The sequence below is a fragment of the Danio aesculapii genome, chromosome 17 (genome assembly GCF_903798145.1).
Source record: "Danio aesculapii chromosome 17, fDanAes4.1, whole genome shotgun sequence".
In the NCBI taxonomy this organism is placed as follows: Eukaryota; Metazoa; Chordata; class Actinopteri; order Cypriniformes; family Danionidae; genus Danio; species Danio aesculapii.
The window spans coordinates 927,676-941,620 of NC_079451.1; the positions used below are offsets into that span (position 1 = coordinate 927,676).

At 36.1% G+C, this 13,945-nt stretch overlaps 1 long non-coding RNA gene across 1 annotated transcript; it reads left to right on the forward strand.

Moving 5' to 3' along the window:
- The first annotated feature begins 292 nt into the window (after positions 1–292).
- On the forward strand, positions 293–4,160 carry LOC130244351 (uncharacterized). The gene is made up of 3 exons (XR_008839227.1): positions 293–322; positions 3,760–3,839; positions 3,981–4,160. It is a non-coding gene; the product is annotated as an uncharacterized LOC130244351 (long non-coding RNA).
- Positions 4,161–13,945: the final 9,785 nt, after the last annotated feature.

Sequence of the window (13,945 nt, forward strand, 5' to 3'; positions counted from 1 at the left end):
GGCAAATGGCTCTGAATGCAAAGTATGGCAGTCTGAGCCAAATTAGGCAGATATTAAAATCAATGACTTGACTGGACTGTACATCAGAGAAGGGATGTGTGTGTGTGTAGAGGTTATAAGACAAAGGCTAAACAGCACACAGATCTGACACATTACATTGAGACAGAAGAGCGCCATCATGTGGACAACAAATGTGTGCAGGACAGAAAACAGCAGCAGTTCTGGGGTCTCGTTTATTAACGTCACTTACGCACAAAACCGACGTAAAACGTGCGTACGCAACTTCCCGCGCAAATAAACTGACGGGAGAACGTGCGCAGCTGTAAGTAAACACATTTAACTTAAATATTAAATTAATTAAACCACTTTAAATCATCATATTAGGCATCCCCATTGCTCTGGGTTTTAGGAAGGTTTCTACACTTCTTTTATCAGTGAAATGACGGTATAATTGACTGTTATTCTATCTTCCAGCTTGTTTGGGTAATGTTAGTTTGTGTAATGCTCGAGCAAATCTTTATGTATTAATTTAAATTACATCTAATTTATTAATAAAAAGTGTTTAAGTGTTCAGTGTTTTGAGGGATAGCAGACCTACAGTAGCCTAACTCCTGATTATAATGTTTCAGAGGTTACTGTAGGCCAAGATATACAAACTGTGCGTCTAATTGTAGTTTACCTTTACACTCCCTGCTGAAAAATTCAGCTTAATCCAGCCTAGGCTGGTTGGCTGGTTTTAGCTGGTTGACCAGCCTGGTTTTAGAGGAGTTTTGGCCATTTCCAGGCTGGTTTGCAGCCATTTCCAGCCTGGTCTTAGCTGGTCAGACTGGAAAATGACCAGCTAAAACCAGCTTGACCAGCCTGGTTTAAGCTGGACATAGCTGGTTTTGGCTGGGCTCCCAGCCTGGTTAGGCTGGTCAAGCTGGTTTTAGCTGGTCATTTTCCAGCCTGACCAGCTAAGACCAGGCTGGAAATGGCTGGAAACCAGCCTGAAAATGGCCAAAACCCCTCTAAAACCAGGCTGGTCGACTAGCCAACCAGCCTAGGCTGGTTTAAGCAGTTTTTTCAGTAGGGCTATATATAGAAATAAACATCTATTGTATAAGAAAAGTGTATTGTGAATACTTACGATGTCCATCAGAGCTTCAGACTATTAAATGGATGAACGTTTTCCTGCATTGACTGATTGGCGCGATTATGAATTCACAATGGTATGAACCGTTATTGGGGTGTCCAAATGTATATTTTTATTAAGTATTATTTGAATTATTAATACTATCATTTAAGATACAGATCAGAAAAAACTATTTCTCACTATTAAAGGGCTGAACCCCTATACATCTTGTTTTGGCATCCTTCAGGGGATGAAACGTTAATCAGGAGGATCAATATCCCCCAAGCACTCCTGTAATTCGCATCCTGATTATAACTCTAGGGGTGACCAACCCTGGAGATCTACAGTCCTGCAGTTGCAACCCATATCAAACACACCTGCCTGTAATTATCAGGTGCTGTTCAGGTCCTATTTAACTGGTTCAGGTGAGTTTGATCAGAGTTGGAGCTGAGCTCTCCAGGTAGGTAGATCTCCGGGTGCAGGTTTGAGCACCGCTATCGCAATTTAAATCCTTACCTGATGTATTAAGTAAGGTTAAAATTAATTATTTGTGTGTGTGTGTGTGTGTGTGTGTGACCCTCGACCCCAAAATCAGCTTTATGTTGCTTTTTTAGCTCAATAATTGATTTTATTTCTTTATGCCAAAGATTATAAAACTAAGTATGAAGATATTTAGTAAATGTCCTACTTTAAATATATTAAAACTCAATATTTGGTCAATAATGTGCATTGCTTAGAACTAATTTGACAACTAGAGGGGGTTTTATTAGTGTTCAGATTTTTTGCACCCTCACACTCCAGATTTCCAATAGTTGTGTCTCAGCTAAATATTGACCAATCGTAGCAAAGAATAAATGAATGGAAAATTGATTTATTCAGCTTTCATGAAATGTACACATATGACTGGTTTTGTGTTCAAGGGTCACTCGTATATATTATGGTATATCAAATGTAAGCATTAAAATTGAGTATTCTTCACCTCAATTATGGGATAAAATTAATATCAGATGTTTTATACTGTGATATATTCATATTAAGGCCTGATTCATCCAGTAAGGTGACAAAAAAATAATTAATAAAAAAAAATTCATAAAAAATTATTAAAAATAATAAAAATTAATAAAAACTTTAATACCGATGGAAGAGATCTGATCCTGTGCTTCATAACTTTGTCCACAAGATGGAGACACGTGAATATGAATTGAATGTGAAAGTCTGCAGCATCAGGATCATCTCTCAGACAGAGTCTTGCAGTGTGAAACACATGTCTGACTTTATATTTAATCTGCATCTGACTGACTATTCTGTTGCATTCGGCTATAATGTGACTGCTCTGCTACATAAAAATGCACTGAAAATCGATTCATTGGATTTACTTTATTATTTTAAGGTAAATGGGCTGAATTTAAACACACAAATTAAATATTGTTCAACCAACATTTTTGGTTTAAATTCAGCCCACTTAAATAGTTTGCAACCACTTACCTTAAACAAATGTAGTAAAGCCAATGATTTTTCCCCCAGTGTGGTAGCATTACATCAGAATACACTGATTTAACAATAAAAGTGAAATAAATAATACAGCGATTGATGCAGCGAGTGACTAAATTGTGTTTAGTGTTTCCAGAAGTATGAACGCGTCGAGAAATAACTTAACAAACGTAACTTCACAAAGCCCAAGTAATGAGTTTCAGAAAGAATTAGACTTTATTACAAGGGTTTTTATTCATTCTCAGGATATGTATTCTTCAATATCAAAAATAAAAGTGTTGATATTAAAAATTTGATATCGAATTTAATTCGTGATGTCAACAATTGTATTTTCACTAGTTTAGGGTCACCCTCGGCTGCTGTTCAAATCTAATTATTGAATTCAAGAATTGATTTCTTACTAGTTGAAATGTAATTAGGCGACATGGTGGTTCAGTGGTTAGCACTGTTGCCTCACAGCAAGAAGGTCGCTGGTTCGAGTCCCGGCTGGGTCAGTTGGTGTTTCTGTGTGGAGTTTGCATGTTCTCCCCGTGTTGGCGTGGGTTTCCTCCGGGTGGTTTTCCCCCACAGTCCAAACACATGCCCCCCCATCTCTTCACTTTGTGATCACCACCAAAGCATGTCTGAGGTAAGATGGAGGAAGCGTTGAAGATGAACACAAAGACTCTTGATGAACTCTGGGAGTCCTGCAAGAAGGCTTTCTTCACCATTCCAGATGACTTTATTAATCAGTGATTTGAGTCATGTCAGAGATGTATGGATGCAGTCCTCCAAGCTCATGATGGAGTCAGACACAATATTCATTCTGTTTCCACTGCAGCATGAGCACATATTCTATACTGGACATTATTGAAGGTTCAGTTAGCAGACTTTAGTCTAAGCAGAGTCAGACCGCACTGTCCTAATCAAATCATTCAACATCAACACATGATCAGATTATATTGTGCTCAAATAAGCCTCATCTAGAGGCCTTTACCTTTCATATAAGCCACTTCTGATACCAAATCATCAACTAGAAGTCAAGCTAGTATAAGACTTGTGTCAGGTAGTGTAGTAGATACAGAAGGTGATGTCTACAGTATGTGTAGATGTTCACTGTACTGTATACTGTAATGTCTACTGTTTTCAGTGTGTATTTTGGTCATTTTTTTAAGGAAGTCACCCGGATCCGCCTGACTTCTGCCTGCCCTTCAGACAGACACTCCTCGCTCCTCGCGGTTTTGTGTGATCACCGGTAAATCTTTATTAATTTTAATTGGAGCCTCCATTTAAAAGAGCAATTAAAGCGGATTAATCGAGCCCATCCCGTATAATGTCTTCTGTTAATTAGTTTGTCAGCACTGTTTTAATATCGCCTAATGACTTCATATTTCAGGCCTGACATTAAAGAGATGCTGCAAGAAAAGAAATGAGCTTATCTGGATGCGGGGCTGTAAGGGGAGATGATGTCCTCCGGGCCCCGGACAAGGTCAGGGACCGCAAAGGACCACGGGGACACGCTGGAGATCACGGCGCTCACACACATACACACACAAGCACATACAAATACTCAAAAGGATAGCTCAGACAAAAAAGAAATACACCATTTACTCACCCTCCAAACTTTACTTAACCACAGAAAACACAGTAAAATTGATACTGCACTTACCGGCCACTTTATTAGGTACACCTGCCCAACTGCTCGTTAATGCAAATTTCTAATCAGCCAATCACATGGCAGCAGCTCAATGCATTTAGGCATGTAGACATGGTCAAGACGATCTGCTGCAGGTCAAAGCGAGCATCAGAATGAGGAAGAAAGGGGATTTAAGTGACTTTGAACGTGGCATGGTTGTTGGTGCCAGACGGGCTGCTCTGAGTATTTCAGAAACTGCTGATCTACTGGGATTTTCACGCACAACCATCTCAAGGGTTTACAGAGAATGGTCAGAGGAGAATGGCCAGACTGGTTCCAGCTGATAGAAAGGCAACAGTAACTCAAATAAGCACTCGTTACAACCGAGGTCTGCAGAAGAGCATCTCTGAACACACAACACGTCCAACCTTGAGGCGGATGGGCTACAGCAGCAGAAGACCACACCGGGTGCCGCTCCTGTCAGCTAAGAACAGGAAACTGAGGCTACAATTCACACAGGCTCAGCAGAGGGGATGCTGATGAGGGCTCCCCCATCTTGGCTCTGGGCTCCCCCATCTTGGCTCTGGTTTCTGCTGGTAGGCATGCATGAGTTCTCTGAACCTGTCATCTAGCTGTTGTGTCAGGTCATCATTAGCACTACTGTACCTGCTCAGTTGGTCCTCCAGAGCACTAATTTTAGCATCTTTGTTTTGGATCATGGTTTTGGTTTCCTCTTCTGGCTGTTCAGCAGACTGGAGACGCTTTATCAGGTCCTGCGGGGAAGACTTCATTTCATGCTGGTCTCCTTCAGCAACAGCAAGGGCCGTCTGGAGCTGTTCAACGTGTCTCTTAGTTAGATGCTCCACTTCGTCTGATACCTTGAGTTGGTCCTGCGTCTTCTCTGTGAGCTTGTCTGTGCAGCGTTAGATGTGCAGTAGCTCTCTCAGGATCTCAGGAACTGGTTTGACGCTTGAAGTCATCTTGGCCTATCGCTTCCAGCCTGTCGATGCGGCTTTGTGCACACATCAGCTCCTCCTGCAGGTGGGTGATGTGCTTGTCGCTGAGCTTGAGCTAGACTGTGAAGGTGTCACTCAGATGACAGGTGAATTAGCTGTGGATGGTTGTGATTCTGGCTTGAGTCCTGTGTCAAAAGTCTCTTCAGAATCATGATAGATAGATAGATAGATAGATAGATAGATAGATAGATAGATAGATAGATAGATAGATAGATAGATAGATAGATAGATAGATAGATAGATAGATAGATAGATAGATAGACGGATGGATGGACGGATAGATAGGTGGACAGAGAGAGATAGATAGACAGACAGACAGACAGACAGACAAATAGATAGATAGATAGATAGATAGATAGATAGATAGATAGATAGATAGATAGATAGATAGATAGATAGATAGACGGATGGATGGACGGATAGATAGGTGGATAGATAGATAGATAGATAGATAGATAGATAGATAGATAGATAGATAGATAGATAGATAGATAGATAGATAGATAGATAGATAGATAGATAGATAGACGGATGAACGGACGGACGGATAGATAGGTGGACAGAGAGAGATAGATAGATAGATAGATAGATAGATAGATAGATAGATAGATAGATAGATAGATAGATAGATAGATAGATAGATAGATAGATAGATAGATAGATAGATAGACGGATGGATGGACGGATAGATAGGTGGACAGAGAGAGATAGATAGACAGACAGACAGACAGACAGACAGACAAATAGATAGATAGATAGATAGATAGATAGATAGATAGATAGATAGATAGATAGATAGATAGATAGATAGATAGATAGATAGATAGATAGATAGACGGATGGATGGACGGATAGATAGGTGGATAGATAGATAGATAGATAGATAGATAGATAGATAGATAGATAGATAGATAGATAGATAGATAGATAGATAGATAGATAGATAGATAGATAGATAGATAGATAGATAGATAGATAGATAGATAGATAGATAGATAGACGGATGAACGGACGGACGGATAGATAGGTGGACAGAGAGAGATAGATAGATAGATAGATAGATAGATAGATAGATAGATAGATAGATAGATAGATAGATAGATAGATAGATAGATAGATAGATAGATAGATAGATAGATAGATAGATAGATAGATAGACGGATGGATGGACGGACGGATAGATAGGTGGACAGAGAGAGATAGATAGACAGACAGACAGACAGACAGACAGACAAATAGATAGATAGATAGATAGATAGATAGATAGATAGATAGATAGATAGATAGATAGATAGATAGATAGATAGATAGATAGATAGATAGATAGATAGATAGATAGATAGACGGATGGATGGACGGATAGATAGGTGGATAGATAGATAGATAGATAGATAGATAGATAGATAGATAGATAGATAGATAGATAGATAGATAGATAGATAGATAGATAGATAGATAGATAGACGGATGGAAGGATAGATAGACGGATGAACGGACGGACGGATAGATAGGTGGACAGAGAGAGATAGATAGATAGATAGATAGATAGATAGATAGATAGATAGATAGATAGATAGATAGATAGATAGATAGATAGATAGACGGATGGATGGACGGACGGATAGATAGGTGGACAGAGAGAGATAGATAGACAGACAGACAGACAGACAGACAGACAAATAGATAGATAGATAGATAGATAGATAGATAGATAGATAGATAGATAGATAGATAGATAGATAGATAGATAGATAGATAGATAGATAGATAGATAGATAGATAGATAGACGGATGGATGGACGGATAGATAGGTGGATAGATAGATAGATAGATAGATAGATAGATAGATAGATAGATAGATAGATAGATAGATAGATAGATAGATAGATAGATAGATAGACGGATGGAAGGATAGATAGGTGGACAGAGAGAGAGATAGACAGACAGACAGACAGTGTAAGTGTGTGTGCTGAAGGAGGAAAGGAGTTGATTAAAAGCACCAGTGTTCAGTTGAGGAGCTCATTGCATTGCATTGACTGCAGCTCTGGCGTTCATCCCTGCTCATTTGCAGCAGCTCCTCAACAGCGGCGGATTCATAAATCTCATTCCCATTATCCCGCTAATTAGCCAGGATTACAGGAGCATGTAATGCCCCCGTTTCCCGATAGATTGATTGGAGGACGGTCTCTTTGTTTTGAAAGCACTTTCTGATTGATGTACAGAGCCCTAGTTTGCAATTGTAATGGCCCAGATGTTAACAATCAAATGCGTTTCCGCTTCAGGAGGTAACAGTCTGTCATGGACGAGGAGCCAGCCGAGTGTGTAACGACACGGGAACGAGACGCTGGCCACACATTCACATCTCGGCGGAGGGGGAAATCTTCCTCTGGCCTGCTGGCGGTGTGTTTTACAGCATGTGTAAAGTCTTCACCAGCATGCAAGACATGAGATTTAAAGGAGATGTTTCTTCAGGGATCACGGAAAAGCTGGAAAACACACCGTTTCTAAAGACAATATGAAGACACTGTTTAATGATGATTATATTAAAGGGGTAGTTCACCCTCAAATTTCCTAATTTTCTCACACTCAACCGCTTCCAAGCTTAAATTTCTATATTCTGTAAAGTTGACTTTACTTAAATAAGTAAACATGTTGCTTTTAAAATGGTTAGTTATCTTTACTTAAAATAAAGGAGTAAACCTGTTGCTTTTAAAGCGATTAGTTGACTTTACTTAAAATAAGTGAGTAAACCTGTTGCTTTTAAAGCGATTAGTTGATTTTACTTAAAATAAGTGAGTAAACCTGTTGCTTTTAAAGCGATTAGTTGATTTTACTTAAAATAAGTGAGTAAACCTGTTGCTTTTAAAGCGATTAGTTGATTTTACTTAAAATAAGTGAGTAAACCTGTTGCTTTTAAAGCGATTAGTTGATTTTACTTAAAATAAGTGAGTAAACCTGTTGCTTTTAAAGCGATTAGTTGATTTTACTTAAAATAAGTGAGTAAACCTGTTGCTTTTAAAGCGATTAGTTGATTTTACTTAAAATAAGTGAGTAAACCTGTTGCTTTTAAAGCGATTAGTTGACTTTACTTAAAATAAGTGAGTAAACCCGTTGCTTTTAAAGCGATTAGTTGACTTTACTTAAAATAAATGAGTAAACCCGTTGCTTTTAAAGCGATTTGTTGACTTTACTTAAAATAAATGAGTAAACCCGTTGCTTTTAAAGCGATTAGTTGACTTTACTTAAAATAAATGAGTAAACCTGTTGCTTTTAAAGCGATTAGTTGACTTTACTTAAAATAAGTGAGTAAACCTGTTGATTTTAAAGCGATTAGTTCACGTTACTCATAAGTGAGTAAACTCGTTGCTTTTTAAGTGATTAGTTGACTTTACTTAAAATAAATGAGTAAACCTGTTGCTTTTAAAGCGATTAGTTGACTTTACTTAAAATAAATGAGTAAACCTCTTGCTTTTAAAGCGATTAGTTGACTTTACTTAAAATAAATGAGTAAACCTGTTGCTTTTAAAGCGATTAGTTGATTTTACTTAAAATAAGTGAGTAAACCTGTTGCTTTTAAAGCGATTAGTTGACTTTATTTAAAATAAGTGAGTAAACCTGTTGCTTTTAAAGCGATTAGTTGACTTTACTTAAAATAAGTGAGTAAACCTGTTGCTTTTAAAGCGATTAGTTGATTTTACTTAAAATAAGTGAGTAAACCTGTTGCTTTTAAAGCGATTAGTTGACTTTACTTAAAATAAGTGAGTAAACCCGTTGCTTTTAAAGCGATTAGTTGACTTTACTTAAAATAAATGAGTAAACCCGTTGCTTTTAAAGCAATTTGTTGACTTTACTTAAAATAAATGAGTAAACCCGTTGCTTTTAAAGCGATTAGTTGACTTTACTTAAAATAAATGAGTAAACCTGTTGCTTTTAAAGCGATTAGTTGACTTTACTTAAAATAAGTGAGTAAACCTGTTGCTTTTAAAGCGATTAGTTGACTTTACTTAAAATAAGTGAGTAAACCTGTTGATTTTAAAGCGATTAGTTCACGTTACTCATAAGTGAGTAAACTCGTTGCTTTTTAAGTGATTAGTTGACTTTACTTAAAATAAATGAGTAAACCTCTTGCTTTTAAAGCGATTAGTTGACTTTACTTAAAATAAATGAGTAAACCTGTTGCTTTTAAAGCGATTAGTTGATTTAAATAAGTGAGTAAATCTGTTGCTTTTAAAGCGATTAGTTGATTTAAATAAGTGAGTAAACCTGTTGCTTTTAAAGCGATTAGTTGATTTAAATAAGTGAGTAAGCCTGTTGCTTTTAAAGCGATTAGTTGACTTTACTTAAAATAAATGAGTAAACCTGTTGCTTTTAAAGCGATTAGTTGATTTTACTTAAAATAAGTGAGTAAACCTGTTGCTTTTAAAGCGATTAGTTGACTTTATTTAAAATAAGTGAGTAAACCTGTTGCTTTTAAAGCGATTAGTTGACTTTACTTAAAATAAGTGAGTAAACCTGTTGCTTTTAAAGCGATTAGTTGATTTTACTTAAAATAAGTGAGTAAACCTGTTGCTTTTAAAGCGATTAGTTGACTTTACTTAAAATAAGTGAGTAACCCGTTGCTTTTAAAGCGATTAGTTGACTTTACTTAAAATAAATGAGTAAACCCGTTGCTTTTAAAGCAATTTGTTGACTTTACTTAAAATAAATGAGTAAACCCGTTGCTTTTAAAGCGATTAGTTGACTTTACTTAAAATAAATGAGTAAACCTGTTGCTTTTAAAGCGATTAGTTGACTTTACTTAAAATAAGTGAGTAAACCTGTTGCTTTTAAAGCGATTAGTTGACTTTACTTAAAATAAGTGAGTAAACCTGTTGCTTTTAAAGCGATTAGTTGACTTTACTTAAAATAAGTGAGTAAACCTGTTGATTTTAAAGCGATTAGTTCACGTTACTCATAAGTGAGTAAACTCGTTGCTTTTTAAGTGATTAGTTGACTTTACTTAAAATAAATGAGTAAACCTGTTGCTTTTAAAGCGATTAGTTGACTTTACTTAAAATAAATGAGTAAACCTCTTGCTTTTAAAGCGATTAGTTGACTTTACTTAAAATAAATGAGTAAACCTGTTGCTTTTAAAGCGATTAGTTGATTTAAATAAGTGAGTAAACCTGTTGCTTTTAAAGCGATTAGTTGATTTAAATAAGTGAGTAAGCCTGTTGCTTTTAAAGCGATTAGTTGACTTTACTTAAAATAAATGAGTAAACCTGTTGATTTTAAAGCGATTAGTTGACTTTACTTAAAATAAGTGAGTAAACCTGTTGCTTTTAAAGCGATTAGTTGATTTAAATAAGTGAGTAAATCTGTTGCTTTTAAAGCGATTAGTTGATTTAAATAAGTGAGTAAACCTGTTGCTTTTAAAGCGATTAGTTGATTTAAATAAGTGAGTAAATCTGTTGCTTTTAAAGCGATTAGTTGATTTAAATAAGTGAGTAAATCTGTTGCTTTTAAAGCGATTAGTTGACTTTACTTAAAATAAGTGAGTAAGCCTGTTGCTTTTAAAGCGATTAGTTGATTTAAATAAGTGAGTAAATCTGTTGCTTTTAAAGCGATTAGTTGATTTAAATAAGTGAGTAAACCTGTTGCTTTTAAAGCGATTAGTTGACTTTACTTAAAATAAGTGCGTAAGCCTGTTGCTTTTAAAGCGATTAGTTGACTTTACTTAAAATAAATGAGTAAACCTGTTGCTTTTAAAGCGATTAGTTGACTTTACTTAAAATAAATGAGTAAGCCTGTTGCTTTTAAAGCGATTAGTTGACTTTACTTAAAATAAATGAGTAAACCTGTTGCTTTTAAAGCGATTAGTTGACTTTACTTAAAATAAATGAGTAAACCTGTTGATTTTAAAGCGATTAGTTCACGTTACTCATAAGTGAGTAAACTCGTTGCTTTTTAAGTGATTAGTTGACTTTACTTAAAATAAGTGAGTAAGCCTGTTGCTTTTAAAGAGATTAGTTGATTTAAATAAGTGAGTAAACCTGTTGATTTTAAAACGAATCATGGAAACAAATGTTTTTAAGTTACTGTTAATCGGGTTTAAACAAATCTAAGTTGAGATGAGGGCATCAGGGTGGCGAAAAAGAGAATTAAAACGTGTAAACCTGGAAAAATAAAAGCAGAAGTATGATTTTTAAGCTTAGTATTAATTCAGTACTAAAAAAATACATTGTGAAGTGCAGAATGTAAACAAACAATTCTGAAAGTGGGAATTACATTAGTGTGTGTTACACTAGTATTCTAGAAATGTTGATTTGGGATTATATGCTTATATATTGTAGTATTTTGTGACCATTTTGTGTTATTTTGAGTCAAACTTGATACAAAAAACTGTTAATGAGGGAGATTATTTAGCACATTTCTGTTTGTGTATGTAAAACTTTGCCAATAAAATAAAGAGATGAACAATATATTCAAGATTTTTGTTGGATTTCTTTTCATAATAAAAAATAATGTGCGCTCTATCATTGAATTGTTTGATTTTATGCTTTCGTTTTTGTATGATTTTTTTAGGATAAGCTTAAAAATCAGGCCCTGTCACGTTTTTTATAAGTGAAAATGTACGTTTCTGGTAGAAAGCCCCGTGTGCTAATACTCCACACTGACCATTTAACAGTTACATTTAGTTTGCGATATTTGTTTGTAAATTTTAGTTTGTGATTGAAATGCTAAAAGTGCATTTCAAAAGAAGGACGTGTGATTTACCTATTCGCACTATATTATTACCGTATGTTATCTCTAGCATGAAAACACTAAATAAAATAAAAAATATATAACCATCAATTTCGTCTCACGCGCATGCGCAGATCGCGCACGCACCTGCTTCCACGCTGTTTGGTCGTCGCCTGAATTGAAAGCCAAACTGACAACGCGTTTGTTGCGAATGACTGAACTAAAGAGGTAATGTAAAACACATATACATTTAATTATCACCCTCCCGTCATTCTTATGGTTCCGTCTCATTTCAGAACAACCAGTTTCCTTCAAAACGTGTTGAAGTCCCGGTTCTCCATGTGAACTGCTAATGTTGCCGTTCATGCTCACTTTTCCCTCAAGGCAGCCAGCGGCAGGACAGCTGAACAGGATTTTGGTAAATTCCTTTGCAGATTTACGAATTTATTGGCTGAAATAGCTTTACAATCCGTGCTGTAAATGATAGAGGTAAAGTTGGTTCTATATTCGCACATTCGTTCATTTAGCAGTCTCTGTATTGTTTACCATGTTACTTTGAATATTCGATAGGATGCAAGTATGACTTCTAAACAACATTAACAATATCTAATTCACTGGACAATGTTGTACTTGGATAGTCATTTGCTGCTTGTATGATTTCCCTATTTAGAATGTGCAAAGAATACTTTACTGAAATAATATTATTAAAGGGAATGTCTGAATATCCAAATATAAAACCAACTTTACCTCTATGTGTAAATGATGTGGTCGTGTTTAAATTCATAGTTAGAAAATTTGTGACTAAACAGGGGCTTCAGGAGCCCTGAAATCAACCACTGGAGTTAATTAAAATGCTTTTTACATCCTCTTTATTTATGTACTTGATGCAGACCCGTAGCTAGCCTGGGGAAAGCAGTGGTTCTTTTTTCCTCAAAAAGTGGACATTTTTGCAGTTATACGCCTTATTTTCAATTTAATTGTGAGATTTTAAATACATTTAAGCACTCTATTAAGCTGAATTAGCTTTTGTTATTTTCTAAGGATTTAGATTAAAGAAATATGAGTAAATGCTTAATTTTAAAATAGAAATGTATTACATCACATATCATTAGAAAAAAAATGAATCAGTTTTCAATTAGGAACAAGCCTTGTCATTTATTAGGCAGATTATAAATAACAAACTGGCCAGCACATACAACTTTACTCAGTCAGAATTCGGCCATTTGAATGATAAAAATTTAATAAATAATAATAATGTGGAGCTTCACAATTGTTCTAGCTACTTTTGTAAAAAAAAAGTACATTTGAAAGTTCATGGATCAGTGTTTCCTCTAGGATGTTTTCCAGCTGTGGCGGCAGGCCTTTTTTACACAGATCTACCAACTACCTGTGGTGGTTTTTCAATGCCAAATGTCGTGAGCGCAGTATTAGAAGTCGAGATCGCATTTATGTAATAGCCTACGAGCATGCGGATCTCTTTGCTTGCGTGCCGATTTCCTCTGCTCGTGCACAAAATTTCTTGCACGCCCCCTCTAATATAAGCAGCTTCAGGAGGGCGCAGATCCTCTTGTGCTTTTTCAAATAAACGCTGCTGAGGTGCGATTTAGTGCGTTTATGTAACGAGTGTGTCTCCAGCATTTATTAGATTTGCTAGGAATATTTCTGAATGTCTCTAATAGACCTACAGAGAGGTATTAATGCGTACTGAGGTAAAGTGAAACGGCTATACGTCGTGTTTGCTGGCCTCACGCACCAGTCAGTCAGTCAGTCAGTCAGTCAGTCAGTCAGCCAGTCAGTCAGCACGTAACCTTAAAGGGTTAAACAAATGAACACTACTACGGTTACAGAAAAGTTAGTGCTGTTATAATTCACTTACCTTTTAATACGTTTTGGTGTGATTATCACCTGCTATTAAGAAAATAAAATGTTTTGAATGAGAAGCTGTAATGTAGCTGTGGCGGGATGATTTTTGGCGTGGCGCCCCGC